This window comes from Rutidosis leptorrhynchoides, chromosome 2 (genome assembly GCF_046630445.1).
Source record: "Rutidosis leptorrhynchoides isolate AG116_Rl617_1_P2 chromosome 2, CSIRO_AGI_Rlap_v1, whole genome shotgun sequence".
NCBI classification, from domain to species: domain Eukaryota; kingdom Viridiplantae; phylum Streptophyta; class Magnoliopsida; order Asterales; family Asteraceae; genus Rutidosis; species Rutidosis leptorrhynchoides.
Genome location: NC_092334.1, coordinates 198,430,984 through 198,448,196, shown reverse-complemented (window position 1 = coordinate 198,448,196; position 17,213 = coordinate 198,430,984). Strand labels below are relative to the sequence as shown.

The 17,213-nt window shown below is 31.1% G+C and overlaps 1 non-coding gene across 1 annotated transcript; it reads left to right on the top strand.

Annotated features, from left to right (window-relative positions):
- The first annotated feature begins 2,288 nt into the window (after positions 1–2,288).
- On the top strand, positions 2,289–2,395 carry LOC139894986 (small nucleolar RNA R71). The gene has a single exon (XR_011775458.1). It is a non-coding gene; the product is annotated as a small nucleolar RNA R71 (small nucleolar RNA).
- The last annotated feature ends 14,818 nt before the right edge of the window (positions 2,396–17,213 follow it).

The window sequence follows — 17,213 nt, the reverse complement described above, 5'->3', positions numbered from 1 at the left end:
TTTTAGTAATTAGCCCAACATCATGATTACTTCGGATTAAATAAGCATAATAAATAACTTAGCTACGAGACATTAATGTAAAAAGGTTGAACATAACTTACAATGATTAAAAATAGCGTAGCGTTACACGGACAGAATTTCGACTTACACACTCAAACGATCTCTATCATAAATCTTATTATTATCATAATTTAAAATTAAAATTAAGATTATTGTTATATCTTATTAAGTTAACATTATGATAGAGATATAGAGATATAGATATTGATAATTGATATTGATAATAGATGGATCGATATATAGATAGAAAAAATGATCGAAAAAGGTATATCCAATTGATCGTATTACATAGCCTTTTATAGGCGAAATTAGAATTGAAATTTTCATTTACGACCCCTGAACTATGCTCAATTAACAACTTTTTATTATTTAATATTATTCTTATTATGAATTATTTAAATATTATATTTTATTCTTGTGCATAGTTGACTCGTAATTTTTACACCGTTGCGTCGAGCGCTGAAAGTTGGTTCATGCCTCGGTTCCGGATTTTCGAACGCCCTTTCGTACAATTTTATATCGTGTACTTTGCGTTTTGTAACTTGTACTCTTGTCATTTTTAGACGTTCTTCATCAATAATTTGAACCTTTTTGATTGTATCTTGTACTTTTGAGCTTTTTGGACCTTTGTGTCTTCAATTCGTCATTTTCGCCTTTTGTCTTCGCACTTATTTAATATAAACGAATACTACTTGAAAAAGGAACAATTGCAACTAAAATCTTGTATTTCTTGGGGGATAATGCTATGAAATATATGTTCCTTTTTAGCCTTATCACCGGTCTTAACTAGCATATTCTCTATGATTCCACGAGGGAATTTAATAGAGCAGTCAGCTAGCTGAACAGCCATACGCGTGGGTTTTAACTCCCCGGGGTCTAGCTTAAGGTAAATAGAATAAGGCATTAAATTAATGCTAGCCCCCAAATCCGCCAAAGCCCTCATACAATCTAGATTACCAAGTAAACAAGGAATGGTAAAACTTCCAGGATCTTCAAGCTTCTCGGGAAGCTTGTTTGCAACTACCACTGAGCATGCGGCATTCAACCTGACTGAAGACACGTTCTCCAGCTTCTGCCTGTTAGTCATCAAATCTTTAAGAAACCTCGCATACTTAGGCATACCTGCAATAACATCAATAAAAGGCATATTTATATTAACTTTTTTAATCAAGTCCATGAACTTGGACTTTTCGGCCTCTAGCTTCTCCAATCGCTGTTTCCTCGGGAATGGGAGCGGTGGTTGATACTCTCTAACTATCGGTTTAGCAGCAACAGTAACCGGTTCCTTAACAACTTTTTCAGCCACCTGTTCCGGCTCCTTTTCCCCTTCCGGTTCATTTTCAACAACCGGCTCACTATCATTAACTAACGGTACCCTCAAATCATACTCGTCGGGCTTCCTCGGTGGATCGTATGCTAAACCACTTCGGGTGGTGATAGCATTAACATGCCCGTTTTTCGGGTTAGTATCCGTCTTGCTCGGTAACTCCCCCGGTTTTCTCACATTATTCTGACTAGCAAGCTAACCAATTTGTTTCTCAAGTTTCTGAATCGCTGCTTGTTGATTTTGAAACATTTGGTCATTCTTCTCATTGTTCTGAGTAACAGTAGTAACAAGCTGAGTTTGAGATATCACAAGCTTCTCGATCATAGCTTTAAGGTTGGAATTTTTCTCTTCGGCTTGGGGTTTCTGAAAATACCCGGGAGCTTGCTGTTGATATCCTCCACTAGAACCTGGCTGAAACCTTGAACCTTGATTACCTTGAGGATTATAGGGATTATTAAAATTCCTATTAAACTGCGCAAGTCCCTGAAACTGATTGTTGTTCTGCTGACTAATATAAGCTATCTCTTCCTTCTGATTCATAGTCAAACCTGCATCACAATCTTTTGCCAGATGCAATCCCCCACAATACTCACAACCAACCTTCATACCATGAATATCCTTATTTATCTTCTCCAAATTCCTACCAAAGGAATCCAACTTAGCACTTATAGACCCAAAATCGTCATATGCACCATGGGTTTCGGTCTTCTTAACTGAAGCTGAATGGAATGACTCATGATCTTGATGCCATTCGTGAGAGTAAGCAGCTTGCTTTTCAATTATCTCTAGCGCCTCTTCTTCGGTCTTATCCATTAACGTACCACCTGCGGCTTGATCAATAGTCTGACGAGTAGGGATATCACAACCTTTGTAGAAAATCTGGACCTTCTGTTAATCATTCAACCCATGTTGCGGGCATAAGCGTAACAAAGTAGCAAAACGGTCCCAAGCATCAAACAATGTCTCACTGCTCTTTTGTCTGAATTGAGAAATTTCTGCTTGAAGTCTAGCAGCTCGAGACGCAGGGAAAAACTTCGATAAAAACTTATCCTCCAAAGTCTCCCAAGAGGTAATCGTGCCCTCTGGTTGCTTATCTAACCATCTCTTGGCTTCTCCCTTAAGAGTCCAAAGAAAAAGCCTTGTCTTGACTGAAGTATCGGCAACCTCATGCAACTTAAACAAATTGCAAACATCATTAAAATTACGAAGATGCTCGTTAGCATCCTCAGTATCCTTGCCATAAAATCGGCAATCAGAAGAAATCAAATTCAGGATCGGCCCTGTAATTTGAAAAGGCTGAGTGATGTTCGGTTGAGTAATCGAATTGCCTTGGCCCCCTCGTGTGGCCTTCAACTTTTGTGCCATAGTCTGAGGACGAGGTGGTTGTTCTTGGTCCGCCATATCTTTAGTCTCGGAAAGATCTAAGGAGATGTAAGATTCTTCTTCTTCTCTGATTTCAGGTGGTGTATCGGGCACCACAGTCTCAGAACTACTTCCCAAATTAATTATATTAGCACTTAAAGAAAAAGATGAATCCACTGTGGACTGTTGTTCGTGACTTAACGCTCTGAATAACTCTCTTTCGGGTTCTGCAAATGGTTGAAGAATCGGAGAATTAGAAGAACGCGTATGTGGCATGCACTACCTGTTACCTGCAAAATCACAACTAACAACTGATTAAACGCACCGATTCAACTAGAGAATAACAAAAAGAAATAATAAACTATAACTAAACTAAACTAAGAACAATTAGATAACAATCTTAATTTTCGACACAACTGTCCCCGGCAGCGGCGCCAAAAACTTGATGTGTGAAATCGCGTCTATTATTTATAATGGGAAAAACCGGTTTAAAGATTTACTACACACTAACGGGCAGTGTACCCGATCGTGCAATAGTATAAAGTTGGTAAATCCAAGATCGTTCCAGGGACAGTTTAGACGTGAAAATTAAGATTGTAACTAATGAATTAAACTAAGTTAAATCTAGAAAATTAAATTACGAGATAATTTGTTTGGTTGGCTATTTAACGATTAGCCAAAATCAAAGATAGCTTTAATTAATAACAAGATTGAACAATATTTTTGGTGTTTTCAGTTTTAAGCTTTAAAGCAAACAAACGAGTAAAATAAGATAGTTGTAAACAATTAGAAAAAACGAATGCTTGTCTAGACCTTTTTCACCTAGGATTGGATGCATTTAGATTAAGCCCCAGTTATTATCTAACTTATGTGAATTATCTAGTCGGTTCACCTGGAATTTCCCAGCGCAAACACTTCAATTAAGATTACACGACACGGAATTCCCCGTAGCCTAAGACCTCCTAATTGTGACTAAACAGTTCAACTGAGATGAAGACTCAAATCACAATCACACCAACTCTCGTTGCGCATAATTCACCCCTATTTCGTCTAGCCTTTTGAATTCAATTTACTCTCGTCTTCGAGTAAGCAAACAATCAATTAAGACAAACCAATTGTAAATTAATGCACTAAATTAATGAACTCTCGTCCTATCAAACAAGTACACAACCAATTGAATCGAAAAGTCTAGCTTCAATAAGAATGGTTCTTTAATTCAAACATCAAATCATCATAAATTAATCAAACAACTGATAAGTAGCATCCAATACATAGGTTATTAAATCTAGACAAACATTAAAGAACTTAGCCAATAATCATGGCAACAATAAAAATCACAAATAAAGTAATAGAGACATTCATTGTTTATGACGAGAGATAAACCTAATCAATGATTGCATCCTGAAAGATAAACGAATCGAGACTTGTTTCCGGAATGATTGATACCTTAGAATGACCTTGGAAATCCCCAAAAATCACCTAAGTTCGTCAAAAAGCTGCTGGAATTCGTCTGGATATGATAATTATAAATTAGGGTAATTTTCGGGCTTTAAATAGGTGCAATTCTGAACCCGGTTAAGAACCTGCGCGGCGCGCCATTTCCTCGCGCGGCGCGCCATTTAACTGGTGAGCTGAAATCTGCCTTTTTAAAACGCTCGAACTGTATTTTATGTGGAATGGCGCGGCGCGCCATGTTTTGGAGCGGCGCTCCATGTCATTTTTGCTGAAATGAGCTGAAAAACTTAATACAAACACCAAAACTCGAATCGGACCAAACCCTTTCACTCGTTTACATCGAAAATCACCCAAAACCATCAAATAACTTCAAAATTAACCTCCTTGGTCTTGGAACTCAAACTTTTCACAACTTTCACCGAAATAATTCCAAATCGTATCCAAAAGGACCAAAATGTACCCGATATCGCTAAGGAAAATGCGTATAAAATATGCGATATCAATTAGTAATACTTATAATACTTATAATAATAATAATGATAATAATAATTACAATCGTGATGATACTACTAATATTAATGTTAGATATATTATATTTCATTATGATAGTAATATTAAAACTAATAACATTTAACATTAATACTTAGGGATAATATCAATAATAATAATACTAAATATATTCTAATGTTAGTAAAAATAATAATAATGGTAATAATACTAATAACTATATTACTAATAATAATAACATTAACAATCTTAATAATAATAATAATAATAATAATAATAATAATAATAATAATAATAATAATAATAATAATAATAATAATAATAATAATAATAATAATAATAATAATAATAATAATAATAATAATAATAATAATAATAATAATGGTAGACTACCTCTTAAACAAGTCCTAAAAAAAATTGGCGACTGCAGGGCTCGAACCCTTGACCACTCGTTAACCCGACAACACCTTGAACCAGTGGGTTGTGCCCGTTTTTCCCGATTTATATTGAAACCCATCTCCTTTAACCCGATATTAGCTGATTTAGTTTCCTTCTTCATCTTCACAATTGAAAACTGACCAGGGACGATTTAATCACACAGAATTGGTTTCAGAATTTATTTGCAAAACGTAAACACTTGTAATTCCAATTAATAAACGCGAGAGAGAAGAAAAAAAATAATTAGGCAGCAAGAATAGCTGCTGCTGTCCGACGCAATAAAGAAATAAAATAAAACTTGATTCTAAATTTTTGAACGTTTTAACTCAAGACTCCTTCATGAAATAGGTTGAAAATACTTTATAGAAACTCTCTGAAACATCAATTAATCCTAGGACTTCAAAACAAAATCGAATTTGATCATTGTTCATACGTTTGACTTTTATGAACCAAAACTTTGACCCGCGAATTCCTAGTCGATATGAGAAATTAACGATTGAAAACTTGTATATAGATTAAATTAAGGATTCCTAACAAGACCTCATTTATAGATTTTCAAATGGGAATTCGAATTTGTGTTTTGATTTCAAGGCATCGAACAGAGGTAAAGAGCTGTGAAAGCAGAAAGAAAAAAAAATTTACTTAACAGATATATAAAATCTTTGATAACTATAACTGATAATAATGGAGAACAAATGGATGATTTTTCAACAACTTTGTGATGTTTGAATGTTAGGTAGTGAGGTTAATTGTCAAAAAGAAATCACGAGGCTGCAGGAACTCCGAAAAAATAATAAAAAGAAACAGATAGCGATAGATATACACGCGTATAAATCTGTATCTGCATCATATATCTGTATTTTATATATCTGCCCTTTTTTATATATAAATCTTAATATTTAATAAATATTAATTATATTAATACTTTTAATATTATAAATTATAAATACGGGAAATAAAATAATATTAATAACATAAAATAACAATTGTACAATATTAATAATAATAACAGAAAATAATAATAATAGTAATAATAAGTAACCATAATAATAATTATATACATGATAACAATAATATTATTATTGATAATAATAATAATACTATTTATATGATAATAATGATATAAGTAGTAATAATATATCAATTTATACATATATAACCAACTTCATATTTATATGTTATATATATTGAAATAATACTATTAATAATACTGATTTTAATATTAATATTAATATTTACAATAATAATAAAAGTAATTATAACAATATTAGTTCAACAACAAATTTTTAACTTGATAATAAAAGTTACTTATACTAATCTTACACATTATTAATTGAATATTTAACATTTTAATATATTACAATATAATTATCAATTATGTATTGTAATCATATACATATATATATATATATATATATATATATATATATATATATATATATATATATATATATATATATATATATATATATATATATATATATATATATATATATATATATATATATATATATTCAATTATTAAGTTTTATTATTTAGATAATTATATTAATTATTTATATTGGAACAAATAATTAAAGGTTTACATTTGATTCTTTGATACATTTAATCTTTTGTTAATGTTGACAATTCATGTTCGGAACCATTTATATTCAATATACTCTACATATTCAAATAACAGGTTTTGATTATTTTATGTTATCTTATAATAGTTTAGTAACATATTTAATTTATTATAAATATAATTATTTACATATATAATCATTCATATATACATTAAAGGTTCGTGAATCGTCGAGAACAGTCAAAGGTTAATTGAATACATGAACACAGTTCTAAATTTTTTAGACTCAACCTATCAGGCTTTGCATATCGTGTCGAAACTATATAAAGATTAAGTTTAAATTTGGTCGGAATTTTCCGGGTCGTCACAGTACCTACCCGTTAAAGAAATTTCGTCCCAAAATTTGATTGAGGTCGTCATGGCTAACAATAAAAATGTTTTCATGACGAATATGAGTTGATAATTAGAGTTTCATCATTATTGAGTAATATAGATAAAACAATTCGATTATGTGAAGCGTACGAGTGAAGCTGTCACAAGAGTGAAATGAGAAAATAAAGATTCGCCTTAGCATTTTACGTAGTTACGTTTAAATTTAGGAAATAAGGTTTGTCTTAGCTTTTGACGTTGTCCCGGTTGAATTCCGGAATTCAAGGGATTTAAAGAAAATCTTCGAAATTTAACAGATTTGATTATTCGGCGAATAAGGAAATTAAGAGCTCTATAATTAAATACGGTGATCTGCCTCGATTACTCTGTCTGATATTTCCATTATAGATAAAGCTCTTCCGTTCCATTATTCTCACCATTCTTATACTTTCATTCTTAATTCTTACTTCTAAAATTTTTTTGTGAAAATGCTTCATCCAGTTCTAATCCTTGATATTTTCCTGATTATCATTTCTGTCATTCTTCTTTTTAATCTTCCACCAGAAGAATCTAGTTACTTCTATTACCTTGGGGTGATACTATTCTTAATTCTACTGTGTCTTTATATTGCTATTTGTATTAATATCCACGGTTTGTAACCTCCATGTTGTTATTGGGCTTTATATTTTCTCTTATATTTTGGAGTCCCTGCTTTCGTCTTCTATAATCATTGTCATTCACAGTTAATGTTCTCTCTTATTTGCTGCGATTTATACCCCCTTTCTATTTCAGAGCTCCATGCTTTTGTTTTCTTTTCGCAAGTAATGGTCCAGAATTCGTAGGTATGGAGTTTCGACTTATCATAATATACAAGGTAGAAAGGAAAAGTAGTAGCACGATTTGATTTGTCAAATTACCAGAATATCCGAAAAAGACCGAATCATCAAAATTATTTTCTTGATATTTTTGAGGTTAAACAGAATACAAGAGTCGTGTAACATGACACGTGATGACGGTATGATCTGTGAATCATCACGTTCCAGTAGAACTCAGCATGACTTACTGTAATATAATCACGTTGGCCGGGCGTCATTATATTATACTAACACATGCTTCAATTCCCAACACTTCTCCACAATTCATTCATAATTCAAACTCAAATTTTATAGAAGGATAGAAACTAAAACAGTTTCTTTTATGATGTAACATAGATAGCACGAAACGATAAATAATTTTGGATGAGAATATTTATGAAAATATCTTCAGAAGTATCGAAAATATTTATGATGATATTTTGGAATTTCTAAGTTCGAAAGTTGATAAGGAAAAATTTTCCGCAAGATTTTAACATGACTTCGGAGTAGGATATTCTCTAAAGATTTCATCGGATCCAGAATTACCTGGATTCTTTGAATATAGGGTTTGGTCCTTGTATTTGTCCTTGGTCTCCTTCGTGGTTAGATTAATCCGTTTTTCACTACCAATTTTCTATCGAGCATTCCCAACACTCCATTCTTTATTATCAACTCTTGGCCATTTAGGCCATCTACAATTTTTGCTGCTTCATCAACAATTTTCAAAATTTGGAGTATCGATTCGTAGATTGAGTGCTTTTCAGAATGTCAGAATGGAAGATCATAATTCTAAGAGATAAATTTTATATGTATACATATAACTGTTGATGTAAAAACGTTGCAAAATTCAAAATGCTGATTGCTGATTTACGGTAATTGGTATGACAATTCTTGTTACAAGATGCGAATGAATATATGATAGGGTTTCAATGAATATAATAACTTTTCAGAAAGCCAAAGATCAATGAAGTTGCTGGTAAGTTTACTGATAATGTGGTGGGATATAAACGATTCTCCGGTAATGATGGTGAAATGATAACGTATATATCGAGGTTATAATATGGCAAATTCGAATGAAAGTCGAAGTTGATTTGCTGGAGCTGTGACGAAATTGGCTAATTTGGAAAGAGATGTCAAAGTTATTTTCAGAAATAACAACGCTAAAGGAATTAGTACAGATACGTGTTAAACATTTATTCAGATTCCGAGTGTTTTCAGGTGCATAACTATATGCATCGATCTTTTCTTCCGTAGATGAAGTGCGGTTGGTTCATCCTCTCGATTGAGGTGTTTTCAAGAATCATGAAGAGTTTGAACACAGATTGTAATCGTCAAGATACAATTGAGGTTTAAGATGAAGTCAAGTTGCAAACTTGAAGAGATGTTTAGTTTCATATGTTATAATCAATATTTTAATTCATTTTAATTGTCCAATGTCATTAAATTCATTATAATATGGCAAATTCATTATAATCAATATAATGAATTTGCCATATTATAATGAATTTAATGAGATGTTGAGGCGTGTGATGTTGAAACTTGGGTTGTTGGTGGTACTGGTGTTGCCGGTGCTGTTGCTGAAGCTGGTAGGTTTTGCACCACATTTTCCAAATTGATTACTCGAGCGCGAAGTTCGTTGACTTCTTCGATTACTCCGGGATGATTTTCGGTAAGAATGAGTGAATGAATAAGGTTTAGAATCTGAGATAGTATATAATCATGATGAGATATTAGGGAAATGAGGGTGAAAATGGTGTTTTGGACTAGTTCGCCGGTAAGTGTTTCAGGTTCTTCGTCAAAACGTGAATTTAGTTGATGGAAAGGATCGCTTTCTTTTCGTCTCCATTGATTTAGTAGGATACGAACCCATCAAATGAATTGGTTGATTCATTCTGGGACACTGCTTACGGAGCTTAGGTGAAACTCCATATTGGAATAGTTGTCGAAATCCGAGGAATTCGAACTGGTTGAGGGATTCATCTCGTACGATCAAATGAAGGATTTTCGATAAGAAATAGATTATAGGATATAGATTAGTACCCTGCAATACATAATTTACATATGCATATATAATACTAAAATCTCATACGTTACGGAGGAATCTACGGAAGCTGTCTGGCAAATGTAATAATAACAGATACGCTAAGATATGAATTTATCTATACACTGTCTATGCAATAGAGGCAGTAAGACGTGTCTAGACTTTAAGAATGGTAAGCAATTAATTTTCAACACTACATGATAAGCAAAACTTTTGACATGCAGACACGGTCGAAGTCTAGACTCACTAATGCATCTAAACAACTACTAGTTAGACACATTAATGCAAGACCGGGTTCGCTAAGACCACCGCTCTGATACCAACTCTAATGACCCGTCCTAATCCATCTGGACGAATACATTACATTTGGTTACATCGCGAGTGAAATGCCCCTATCATATACAATATAAACGATTCACAATAGTTGATTACATCTCGAGGTACTTGACCTCTATATGATACATTTTACAAACATTGCATTCGTTTTTAAAAGACAAACTTTCTTTACATTGAAAAATTGAAGGCATGCATACCATTTCATAATATATCCAACTATAATTGACTTAGTAATAATCTTGATGAACTCAACGACTCGAATGCAACGTCTTTTGAAATATGTCATGAATGACTCCAAGTAATGTCTTTAAAATGAGCTAATGCACAGCGGAAGATTTCTTTCATACCTGAGAATAAACATACTTTCAAGTGTCAACCAAAAGGTTGGTGAGTTCATAGGTTTATCATAAAATAATAAAATTCATCATTTTGATAGACCACAAGATTTAAATCCTGCATGGTACAAATGGGCTCGAATCCTATACCCACCTGTAATATACATGCGATATCTTTTAAAAACAGTACACCTTTTTCGTGTACAAAATCGTCTTTCATAAATCTTAGTAATCGTACACATATCTTGTGCACAAAAATAACATACACATAACCTGTGTATAAAATTATTCTCTCGATACATAACATTCACTTTTCATTGCTTTCATAGCTTGGCTTGGTAACCGACCTTAACATATAATGCGCATAATAATATCCCCAAAACAGAACATCTCGTCTGTATAATAATCATATAAACTTCGAAGTACTAAACATCACACCCACTAGCCCTTCCGTCTAATGAACATTCTGGGTGAGGGTGTTAAACCCAGTAGCTACCTTTAGGATTCGCGTCAATTAGGCGTGCACTAATTCTCAAAATTAGTGATGTTCCCTAATTCTTAGGTTACCAAGCAATAATAATCAGGGGAAAAATATTCATATCAATTGTGCCAATTATCATGTCCACATAATTCAATGGTGGCAATTATCACGTCCACATAATTCATTCGAGAAATGTTTTGCTTGTGTCTATCTCGTCAAACATTTATAAGAGCATTTCATGTATTCACAGTTCAAAATGTATTTCAAAAATATTTAATAAAACAGTTGTAAAAACAGTGCATGTATTCTCAGTCCCAAAAATGTAAAGAGTAAAAGGGAATCAAATGAACTCACGCATATAAATATTGTAAAATAGTTAATAAAGCATTTGCATGTATTCTCAGCCCAAAAACGTAAAGAGTAAAAAGGGAGCGAATGAACTCACCTAATGTATTTTGTAGTAAAAATACATATGACGACATTAAACAAGTGTAGGGTTGGCCTCAGATTCACGAACCTATATCGATGATATATATGTTAACACACATAATTGTAATCGAACAAATTTATGTACATATAAATTTATTAGTTATCTTATTTTTATATTAAAAACTTATATATTTTATATTCATTTTATATATTTTAAATAAATAAAATTTTAGTTGCAATTAAAACCTAATGTAAAATACTAAAAATAAATACAACTTAATTTAAAGCGTAAAGTAAATAACGATAATAAAATTGCGATAAATAAAAATGCGATAAATAAAAAGTATGACAATTAAAGAGTACGATAATTAAAAGTGCAATTAAATACAATGACAATAAATAAAAGTGCAATAATTAAAAGTGCAATTAAATATAAAATAAAGGAAATTAAATATGAAATAAAGGAATTATGCTTATTTAAACTTCCGTAATCATGATGTACTAAAATAATAATAATGGTAATACTAATAATAATACTAAAATATTATTAGTTTTGATAAAAATAATAATAATGGTAATACTAATAATAATGTTATTATTATTGATTCCATTAATGATAATAATAATAATAGTTTTAATAATAAAGATAATCTTATAAATAAAATGATAATTTTAATACAAGTGAAAATTTTAATACTTAAAAAAAATAGTAATGGTAATAATAATAATAATACCTATAATATCTATCATAATAATACTTTTGCTAATAATGATAATAATAATGTTGTTAATAATAACAATACTTATAATAATAATAATAATAATAATAATAATAATAATAATAATAATAATAATAATAATAATAATAATAATAATAATAATAATAATAATAATAATTATATTAATAGTTATCATAACAATAATAATAATAATAATAATATAAATAAGAAAGAAAAAAAATTGTATACCCATTAAATGCTTTTCCTAAAAAGAATTGCCTCAAACCGAATTCGAACTCCAGACCTCTCACTCACCCGCAACGGCCCTAACCATCCAAGCTAACATCTTTTTCTATTTTAATTTACTAGTCAAATCCATTTAACCAGTATCATATTCATTCCCCTTTTTCTCCTTTTTAAAAAAAAAAATGCCAGAGCCTGGGTTCGAACCCGCGACCTCTGCTAACTCGACACCAAACCAAACCATCCGTCCGACTCATCTTTTCTGATTTATATCGCGGTTATATTTATTTAACCCCCTTTTTTTTATCAGTCCTAACAAAAAAAAACATACAGCCCATGATACAAATAACGGCCCATGCTGTAGCAAACTTCCAAATCAGTCTAATTTCATTAAATTGATTTCGACCCAAGTCATGGAATCTAACATGAAAATAATTATTGTATGGAGACATTCAAGTCCCAATCTATTCCATTTTGTCTGCCACGAAAAAAAAGAAGGAAAGCCACACGTTTCTTTTTTATTTTCTTGTTGGTGTTAATAAAAATAGTAAATGGAAATTAGTAGGAATAACATGTTTAACGGAAGATGGTTTTCGAACTGAATAGAGGGAAATGGATAGGTTATCGTAGTGAACATGTAGTAGTTTTGCAGGTTTGTTTGATGTCGTGGTTTGGTGATTGAATATGAATCATGGAACATGCGGTTTATTTACTTATTGAGTTTTGGTGTTTGTTTCATCGGTTAATATAAATGGGTGGTGATGGAGATGGTCAATGAGGGTTGAAGTGGGTTTGTATGGTGTTCGATGATAAGGGTGGTGGGTTGTCGAAAGGTGGTAGATTTAAGGTGTTGGGTGACAGTGGCGGATCATGGGTGGCGAGTTTGGTTGCTCAAGGTGGTTATGACTACGGTGGAGGTGGTGGTGTTAGTTATTGAGCTTGACAATCAAGAGAAGGAAAACGTTGGTGGTTTATGATGGCGTCAGGAGATTGAAGATGACGGTTGATAGCTTGATGACATGGTGGTGAGGTTTAAGAAGGTGGTGGTGGATGGTAGCTCTACGGTGGTTGTAGTGATGGTGTCGGGCCAGTGAAGGTGATAAAGGTTGTGTGGTTAAAGAATATAGAAATAAAAATGATATGTTATTGATATGTTTTGCACAGGTATGTATATGTTCATATATAATACTCCACTCAGTGAATCATTAAGTCAAAAAAACATACAGTGAGTTGGATAGTTAGTTCACGGATATTTAACTGTTTCTTCATCGACATATAATATAGAGGTATTAATTCATGCTTCTCCATTGTTAAATTAGTGGCGAATAAAAGTGTTCAGAAAAATCTCATATTTTTGGATTAACTATATTTATTTATTTTGGTCATTATGATATAAAATTCGATCACTAATTTGTTAAATAAAAAGTACATTAATTATTCACTCTCATCCCAAGTAAAATGTAAAAAGTTTTAAAATTCAACAATTAGTTCCTAATTGTATTTTTAATAAGTCTAAAATTTATAGAACTCATTTTCAGATCACCGTTTATTTTAAAATCATATAAGTTCGAATTAAACTTCTCTAAATAATAATTGTTACAATTATTAAATAATTATATTTGATATACTATATATATATATATATATATATATATATATATATATATATATATATATATATATTTTAATAATAATTTAACTATACTGTATATTATTATTTTAAGTTATTATATATATTCATATAGTTATATTCATATTTATATGTATACACATTTAGTTACAAATAATGGTTCGTGAATCGTCGGAAATGATCTAAGTTAAAAGATTGTAAGAAACTAGTTCAAAAATTCTGAGACTCAGGATAACAGACTTTGCTTATCGTGTCAAAATCATATAAAGATTAGGTTTAAATTTGGTCGAAAATTCCCGGGTCATCACAGTACCTACCCGTTAAAGAAATTTCCTTCCGAAATTTGAGTGAGGTGGTTATGGCTAACAATAAATATGTTTTCATGACTCATAAAAGCTGATAATTAGAGTTTTATTACCTATTGAGTAATAAGGATAAAATAATTCGATTATTCGAATAGTATAAATGAAGCTATCACTAAATAGCGAAATGAGAAAGACAAGTTTCATCATAACTTTTGACTAGTCATGGTTGAATTCCAGAATTCAAGGGATTTAAAGAAAATCTTCGAAATCTATATAAGATTTGATTCTTCGGGATTTAAGGAAATTAGGATTCGCTTTAAATGCGATCATCCGTTTTGATTGCTCTGTCGAATATTTTACTATAAATCCACCCCCTTCGTTTCCTTACAACTCACACCTTCTATTCTTTTTTCCTTAATTCAAACTTTTGTTTTTCTCTTCTCGATTTTAAGTCAAATGAATAATGATCCAGAATTTGTAGATATGAAGTTTGGAATGAACATGGTTAATGTTTTAAGAAGGAAATTGAAATGACACGATCTTGATTGGTTAACTTACCAGAATTCAAAAGAAAAGACAGACTATCAGGATGATATGTTCTTGATATGTTCAAAGATTAGGTAGAATGTTAGAGTCGTGTAACATGGCACATGATGACGTTATGATCTGTGAATCATCACGTTTCATTAGAAACTCAGCATGACTTACTGTAATATAATCACATTGATCAAGTGTCATTATATTATACTAACTCATGCTTCAGTTCCCAACACTCCTTCAGAAACATTCATACTTCAAATTCGAAGGTTTCAGAATTTGGAACTAAACAGTTTCCTTTTATGATGTAATATAGATAATGTGAAAAGATAACTGATTTCCGATAAGGATAGTTATGAAAATATCTTCAGAAATATCGAAGATATTTATGACTATATTTTGGAATTTCAAAGATCGAAGGTTGATGAAGAAAATTTATCCGCAAGAGTTTAGAGTCAGGAGTAAGGTATTCGTTAATGACTTCAGTAGATACTGAATCATTTGGACTCTTTGAAGGCAGATTTATTCTTTGTGATTTTTCTACCGCCTCCTTGTTGATTTGCTCAATCCATTTTCCAGTTTCAACTTTTATGAGCTTTGCCAACATACTATTCTTTATCATCACTTTCGACTGTTAAAGTCGTTTACAGTTTTTGTTGCTTCATTCACACTTTTTAACTTTTAGAGAACTAATTCGTAAACTTGGTGCTGTTCAGAATTTCAGAATGAAAGATGATAATTCTAAGAGATAAATGTTATATGTATACATATAAATGTTGATGTAGACATGCTGCGAGATTTCAAAATGCTGATTGATAATTCCCAGTAATTGATGTGGTAATTCTCGTTATAAGATGTGGATGAGTATATGCTAGGGTTTCGATAAAGATAATGATTTTCTGAAATGTCAAAGATCAATGAAGTTGTTGGTAAGTTTACTACTAATGTGGTGGGATATAAAAGGTTCTCCGATAACAATGATATATAGGGCAACGTATATATCAAGGTTATAATAAATCTAATCCACATAAAAAGTTGAAATTGATTTGCTGAAGCTGTGACAAAATTTTCTACTTTGAAAGGGATTACCAAGTTATTTTCTGTAATAACAACGCCAAAGGAGTTAGCACAGATACGTGTTAAACGTTTTCTCAAGTTTCCGAATGTTTTTAGGTGCATAATTATATGCATCAATCTCTTCTTCCGTAGATAAAGTGCGGTTGGTTCATCCTCTCGATTGAGGGGTTTTTAAGAATCATGATAGATTTAAACGCTGATTGTAATCGTCAAGATACAATGAGGTTTAAGATGAAATCAAGTGGCAAACTTGAAGAATTGTTTAGTTTCATATGTTATAATCAATATTTTAATTCATTTTAATTGTCCATTGTTATTAGTCCACAGTCGATAGTCCACAGTTAACAGTCCAATAATTCATATATAGTTTAATTTATAATATTCGAATTAATTAATACATATCGTGACCCGTATACATCTCAGACTCGATCACAACTCAAAGTATATATATTATTGTAGAATCAACCTCAACCCTGTATAGCTAACTCCAGCATTACTGCATATAGAGTGTCTATGGTTATTCCAAATAATATATATATATATATATATATATATATATATATATATATATATATATATATATATATATATATATATATATATATATATATATATATATATATATATATATATATATATATATATATATATATATATATATATGCGTCAATATGATATGTTAAAACCTTGTATACGTGTCCCGATATTTAAAATGCGTAAAATAAATAACAGAAATTAAGTGACGATAAATAAAGTGCGTAAAATAAATAACAGAATGTAAATGACAATAAATAAAATTACGAGAATTAAATTGAAATAAAATAAATTGCGATAATTAAATGTACAATAAGAAATTAGCAGTTAGCTAGGAACAGTTAGCTAGGATTTTGTTAGCGTGGTTTCTTGACAAAATTTTATATTATTAATTAGTCTGTTTCTAATCAATTTTTTTTATTGTGTCCATTATTTCTTCATTATGCCACTTGTTGGATTCTGATAAGTCAAAATCCAAATATAAAATTGAATGAAAATGGTTATTCTGTGGTGAATGGATTCGTATATTTGTGGATATAAGTAGGATAGTAAATGATTGTTGAATCAGATTCGAAGAATGTACAATGTACTTTAATAATGTGAAAACTAA